Below are 7,631 nucleotides of genomic sequence, written 5' to 3'. Positions count from 1 at the left end.
GTTTCCCATCATGAAACAGCCATTTCAAAGCCATTTATAATAATTTCAGTCAAATTCAAACAAATATTAATTCTTCCTCAATTTTGAGTACTGTAGAAAAATAAATACATGATTGAGTAGGTAATGGATAATTTACATTTACATTTAAATTGTTATAGTTTAGGATCAGTTAACTTTAGTTTCATTTATAAATCAGTTCACATTTAGTTTTAAATTATTATAGTTTAGGATTAGTTAATTATTAGATTCATTTATAAATTTTTTGGAATGTTTGAAGTGTAAGATAATCACATTAATTTATTATATTTGAATATGAGTTAACTATCTTATTAATTTAATTTATAGATTTTATTAAAAGTAGTTAGCTATAAGATTAAGATTAAATTATTTTAAATTAATATATATATTAATATAAATTTTATATAGATACTAATAATTTATAATCAATTTATATATAGATAGAGTTTGAAACTTTTATATATATATATATATATATATACGTTTCTTCTTGGCAACTTTTTATATATCGCATTTTTCATTACGTTGCCGTTGTCTTTGCGTTTCTCGTTTCTGATAAAATAGCTCCGATGACGCCAAAATCTGCAATTTTAGCCCCAAATTCGTCATCGAGCAAGATGTTGCTGGATTTCACATCACTGTGTAATATTGGAGGGCAGCAATCATGATGCATATAACTCAGCCCCCGAGCTGCGCCAAGAGCAATTTGATATCTTATCCGCCATTCCCCTGCCATTCCTTGTTCTGCGCCAAAAGCAATTTGATATCTTATCCGCCATTCCCCTGCGCCTTGCTGGTGCAGACGGTCGAACAAGCTGCTATTTCGCATGAACTCGTATACAAAGAGCTTGAAATCTGCTTCTTCACTCGAAATGTAACAGAGAAGCTTCAAGATGTTCTTTTGCCGGATGTGCCCCAAGGTATTCACCTCCACTGATCCCATTTTACTTTCCTTCTCGTTTCTTTTTCTTTTCAAACTCCCAACTGATTTGCTGATGTTTCGGACCTTCTTAACGGCCACTGCTTCTCCGTTCTGCAGATGGACCTTGTAAACTTTTCCAGCACTTCCGGATCCAATCACGTTACTCTCCTTCAAATTTGGGAAGATGTATCGCTCGTTCACTGATGTCGAGTGGGATGGAGTTACTTTCCACAATGGCGTACTTTTTGGCTTCTTGTAATACAACGAACGATACAGACAAACGAAACACAAGGCAACGACCAGTACAACTAAACAGATCGATAGAAGAGTAGCGGGAGATTGTGCTGATCAGAGAAACACGAAGGAAGCATCAAATTCCGACCTCCGCATAGCCCCGGGTTGCCCACAAAGCTGTCCTTGTAAGCCAGATTGTCTAAGCCATCAGGAATGGGTCCGGAAAAGTGATTGTTGGATACATTGAAAACGTAAATATTCGATGCTACCAATTCGGGAGGAAACCCCTCCAGAAAGAAAATTGTTTGACAAATCAAGACTAGTCATGTCACTCAAAAACAATGCAGGGATTTCCCCAGTAAGTTTATTGTGACCCAAATTGAGCTCACTGAGATTCTTCAGAGAAATTATTTCCTTGGGAATCTCATCTGATAGAAAGTTGTGGTCCAGCGTAAGAATATTTACCAAAACCAAGCTCCCGAGCTCGTGGGGAATGGGGCCTGACAAGCGATTGTTGCCAGCTTCAAAAACCAGAAGACTTTTCAGCTGTCCAAATTGCGCAGGAATTCTTCCCTCGAACAGATTGTTTCTTATCTTCAATCGACTCAGCTCCTTCGCTTGGCCTATTGCAGGTGAAATCTTTCCTCGGAACTTATTGCTGTTTAAGAACAATCCCTGGAGATTAGCAGTGCCCCATAGCCCTGGAGGAATCTCACCGGTCAGCTGGTTGTTGTCGATGTAGAGAAAGCGCAGAGACTTACAGTCTTTAAAAGTAGAAGGTAGCAAACCGTCGAAATTGTTTGAAGTGATTTCGAAACCCATGCACAGATTTGTCGGCAGAGGGCCTTCCAGTCCACCTCTGGACAGATCAACTTCAATGAGATTAGAGTACATACCCAAATTGTGGGGCAACCAGCCATTGAACTTGTTGTCGTAGAGCATCAAGTTACTCAAGCAACGTAACTCTCCGAGCTGAGCAGGTATCGTCCCGGTAAGCTGGTTGGAATACAGATGAAGAAGATTTAGGTTTGTGAGATTGGCAATCGCTCGAGGAATTGTGCCGTAAAGCTGATTCGCACCAAAATTCAATCTGGATAAGCTCCTCAGTTGGTCAATGTTCGCCGGAATTCGTCCAAACAAGTTATTGTTTCTCAGATGCAGTATTTGCAAATTTAATAGAGCCATCAAACTGGCCAGAATCTCACCCCTTAGATGATTCGACGAGATATCCAACTCCTCCAGCTGAGGTAGATTGCCCAAGGATGTTGGCATGCCGCCCGAGAGATTATTCTACCACAGCCACAAAAACTTCAGCCGTGTTAAATTGCCCAGGGAAAGCGGGATAACGCCAGAGAGAAGATTCTGGGAAATGTCCAACAACCTCAGCAGCGTTAAACTGCCCAAGAATAGTGGTACTCCACCTACACGGCTGCAGTTATCTAGCCCTAACTCTTGCAGCTTCTTTAAGCTGCCAAGCTCTCTCGGCATAACACCAAGATGCAGAGGATTACTCCCGATTGTGAAGTTCATTAGGGACTCCAAATTCCCAAGAAACAAAGGGAATGTTCCGCTCAAACTATTGTCGTGCAAGAAGAGAGCTTCTAGCTTCGGCAGCGTTATTTGATAAATTCAAGACTCTCAACCCACTCAACTGGGAGACATGAGCGGGCAGTATTCCAGCGAATTTGCTGAGCGACAAATCGAGCTTGTGCAAACGCTTCAGTGCAAGAGGCCAAGTGGGAAGGGGCCGGTCAAAGCATTGTGTTGGAGAGTCAAGACAGTGAGATTAGTTAGGGCGCAAATAGCAGAAGTCAAGTTGCCAGAAACGGAGTCACCAGTGAGATCAACAGCTGTAACGGTGTTGAATTTATCACAAGAAATTCCGTTCCAAGCGCATGGATTTTGGTGAGAGTCGTCCCAGTTGCTCAAAGAATTATTGGGGTCCGTCCAATCGCCCTTTCTGATTTTCAGCAAGATTTGGCCGTCTGGCGAGAGGGAAGCGCAGTGGGGAATCATAACTAGGCAGCTGAGAATAAATGTAAAGGAGGCGAGAGCTGGGAAGAGCTTGATTACTCTCTTAAATTTTGTAGCATCAAATTAGTATAAGAAAGGAGTTAGCTGTGTAGAAATCTTGGCCTAGTTCTTTAGCATTTAAAGTATTGTAGATGTGTTACTTTTCTTTCTTATGACAGCGATAATGCAACTTCGTGGTGCTCACTTGCAGACATAGATTTGGCTTCAGATGTTACATAGTTAGATTTGATATGTGCGGGAAGATGCGCCCGGAGACGTGAATGACCCGCAATGCCCTCTTTAGGGTTGACTCGGGACTTCAAGTAGTCGAGGTCTTTCCTCGAATTGGAGGAAAGTCTATGTACGTCCAATGGGAATGAGAATTGCATTCATCTATTTTTGGGTTTACCAATGTTGGTAACCATACGCTATTACTTTTTACAATGCATTCTTATTGTGAATAAAGTAATTCACTTTTTCTTCTACAACTCCGCACCCCTCTCCCTAAACCCCCGCACCCCACGTCCCAAAAAAAAATCTATACATCAAATATGATAGGAAGAGTTAACATCAATTGATTATCATTAGGAGACTACAACATTCACTTGGTTTTGTATTTATATATGGTAGTCATAATATGACAAAGACTTAAAAGTGGTCCAAGTCTTTATTCTAATTAGACAAAAATATATGTGCATCTAATATTGCCAAACAATTAATATCGATACAAAATAGTATTCAATATTAGAAAAAAAATGAAACGACATTTTAGAATACCATTCATCTATTTCGAATGTACTTATGGTGGCAGTAACATGAGACTATTATATGCAATGTATTCAATATATTTACTTATGACTAAAAAGTAGTATAGGTCTTTCCTCTAGTAAGACAAAAAAACTAAGTGTGATGTCAAATAGGATTAGGACAATTAATATAGATTTAGTCATATTTCATGTTAGGAAAACAAGAAAGGAGCTTTTAAGATAACATTCATCTATTTTTGGATTTCAATGGTGGCAATAATATAAGATTATTCTATATCTCTTCTAGGGGGCACCTAACATATCTTACTCTTGTAGAATTTGAATTTGGAATGATGATCCACAAGAAAAATATTGTCTACTTATCAAAAAACCAATGTTAATTCTATTAAAATTAAGTTGTTAATTAAGGAGCTGAATTTTTTTTTTTAATAGCTTTGAGTTTTTAAAATATTATTTGTATACACTATTAAAGGATACTATTCTAATTTCAAAGATAGCTAGAAGATTAATTTTTATTTTTAATTACTGGTACAATTTTTGGCATCTACCTATCTTTTTGTAATTTTCACATATGCAAGTATATGTATTTCATAGACTTCAACATGAAGCATACCATGTTTTATCTTTTATTTTATTTTATTTTAAAGAGGGGTAAATGCTTTGACCTAGAGCTATGAACCAGTGAGGCCACAAATAGGGGACCTCATCCCCATTAGATTTGAACCTTGATGGCAAGGATAACAACTCAACAACTTAACTATCACAACATGCCACTATTGGCATATACCATGTTTTATCTTAAACACACGGTTGTTTCTCAATTTCTCATTCTAAGTACATAAAGATACATGATGAACATTGAATAATATGAGGCAGGATCTTGATTTTGAAACTGATGTTGATCTTGTGCATCATTTTGTTCTCACAATAAAATACTTCCCATACAAATTATGCTCGTATCAATTTTAATATTTAGATGATCAGTGCTTCATGAAGTATGCCAAGTGGAACTTGAAGTATAGATATAATGCATAAAATGCATGTTATTTTGTAGCGTTTTAATAACTACTTTAACTAGTGTGTTCATGAGATTATCTAGGCTAGGATTTTCTTAAGAATATCAGATAATAATAATAGATTTTGAGCAATGTGTTAATTAAACGTTTTTTACGAGAAAGATCTCTAAAGGCCCATAGTTGAGATTTTTATGTCAAATAATACTCTAGTCAAAGAAAATTGAAATCAATAGTTGTTTACTGGTGAAACAAATTAAGGAAAAAAAAGGGTGCATGTTTGTTAATGCTGGAAGAAGCTATGATTGTAGCTCCATAAGAAAAACTACAATAGAGAGAAGGTTGTACTAGGTAATTTATTTCTATTAAAATAATTCATGTTTTAATGGGGAAGTTTGGAAAGAAGGTTAAAAAAGAAAATTAGAGTGTGATTTGTGAGAAAATGTTATTAAAATGTTTTAATGATGAATTGAGAAAATTGGAGAAGTGTATTTCAAAATCGTTAGAGAATTTTAAAAGTTTAGATATGAAGGATACGATTATTTATGTCAAATTGAGAAGCTTGAAAAATAATTGGAAAAGGTTAAAAAGTAAAATGTCAAATTGAATGATAATTTAATATCATTTGATAGAGTCAAGAAGGATAATGAAGATATAGGTATGAAGTTAAAAATTCTAGAAAAAAGATAATGAGATCTTGAAATTAAAGTCAATAGTTTGTGATGTTGCATGTGACACAAGTGATCTATATCAATTTAATGTTGGTGATGTAGTCAGAGTTTCTTCATGGAAAGAGTGTATAGATTAATGTAAGAATATGTTTATAGGTATAAATGGAAATTGTGATAATGATAACATAAGTTATTTTAAAAATAATATTGGTTTAAGATTATGTAGAAAATGGAATTTAAAGAAATAGGATTAGGAAATGATGGCACAGGCATGAAGGAGCCCATCCTGTCCATTTGGAGGCCAACATTTGAAGGGCTTGGATTTGGTAAGAAAGAGAGATTTTTTGTTGCTAGTATTGTAGGTTGGAATAAATAAATTGAAAGTAAAGTATGCATTTCATGTTGCCACTATAGAAGGGAAGGACATTAAGAAGATGAATGTTGGAATCTTCACCATTGTAGCATTTGTGGGCTGACTAGTCATAGCAAAAAATCTTGTTGGACTAGATATTGTGATGAACAATCTAGAAAAAGTTGTATGTACATTAATTATGGATGGACTGATGAATCCTATTGGTTGAAGGTCACAAAGATGTTCAAAAGGTTGTAAAAAAATCTATGTTCACATGTCAAAAGTGACAATGACAAATCAAGGTTCCAATGTTTGAGTGAAGTAGTTGATGACTACTTATTGTGATCAACACATGGAAGTCTTGCGAATCTTCTCTATATTAGAGAAAGGAAGGGAACATTGAGCCTTATGATCTTTAATGAAAGAGAGAAATAAATAAAAACTTGGTTGACTTGTGTTAGAAGTGAGTGAGCCAAGGTAAACTTTTGGAAACCCACCTTTAGAAAAAAGATATAAAACATTGGCGAATCTTTCATTATTTTCAAAACCAAAATTATTTCTATGAGAGAGTATCTTGAAGAAAAAAAATGTTTAATATTATTTATATTTTTGGTTATTTATGAATTATAATTTTTGTGTGCTCATTAATTGCCATGGAATATTACAAATCAAAAGCGAACATTTTGTACCTCATGGAATATTATAAGGATCATTACATACTATTTTAAATTTATAGTGAAAACTAAATTTTGTGATATACCTCTAAAATAACTAATAGTTATGATAATTTCCAGTGAATAAATTTTAATTTCTTCAATAATATATAATATTGATGTGAATCAAATCTAATCATGTATCAAATATTGTGGCAAATCTTTAAGTTTAAATTTTTGATAAATATGTGGTGATTTAGGTTGCATTAAATCTTAAATTATTAGCCAAATTATTAACAATTTTTTCTTTTTTTGTAAGATTTAGTCAATTGGCAAATATTAGCCACTAAAAATTACCTTGGAAGTAATATATGAGTTTATGAGACTTTAGTGTTGAAAATTTGAACTGTAAATTACATGAATAAAATTTATGTACTTTGACATTGAATTATGAGTCTTATCATCAAGGAAGAGTGGGCTAGGGGGTGGGGGGGTTGTGAAACTGATGTTGATCTTGCATATCATTTTGTTTTCACCACCACAATCTTTCCATGCAACTTCTACTTGCATCAATTTTAATATTTAGACAATCATTTTTTCTCTTGTAGAACAGTCAAATGGAACTCAAAGTTAAAATTTAAATCATAAAATGCATGTTGTTTTTTAGTGTTTTAACAATGAGTTCAACTTTTTTATAGTGGGATGCATATGAGCTATAAGCTCTATAAAAAGAATTTGATTCTTTTGCTAAGCTACAAAATTGAAAGTGGAGTACCCTACAATATGTAAAAGATCGGCATGGAAGAGTAATAGAAAAATTGTGTTTGTGTAAACTTCTTTTAGTGCTCTATTTTCTCTATATCTATATTATTTTCCTATATTTTGGATTCTATAAGTATATGTATTCCATAAAGTTTAGTATCAATCATATCATGTTTCATCTTAAACACATAACTATTTCTCAATTTCTCATTCTATGTCAATAAGG

General features: G+C 34.5%; 1 pseudogene; it reads right to left on the bottom strand.

Moving 5' to 3' along the window:
- Window positions 1–517: 517 nt before the first annotated feature.
- LOC149538315 (uncharacterized) lies at window positions 518–3,271 on the bottom strand (annotated as a pseudogene).
- Window positions 3,272–7,631: the final 4,360 nt, after the last annotated feature.

Source organism: Cupressus sempervirens, chromosome 9 (genome assembly GCF_028749045.1).
Source record: "Cupressus sempervirens isolate cs-2001-9-10 chromosome 9, ASM2874904v1, whole genome shotgun sequence".
NCBI classification, from domain to species: Eukaryota; Viridiplantae; Streptophyta; class Pinopsida; order Cupressales; family Cupressaceae; genus Cupressus; species Cupressus sempervirens.
The sequence above is the reverse complement of the archived record's forward strand: the minus strand, read 5'-3'. Positions and strand labels throughout refer to the sequence as shown.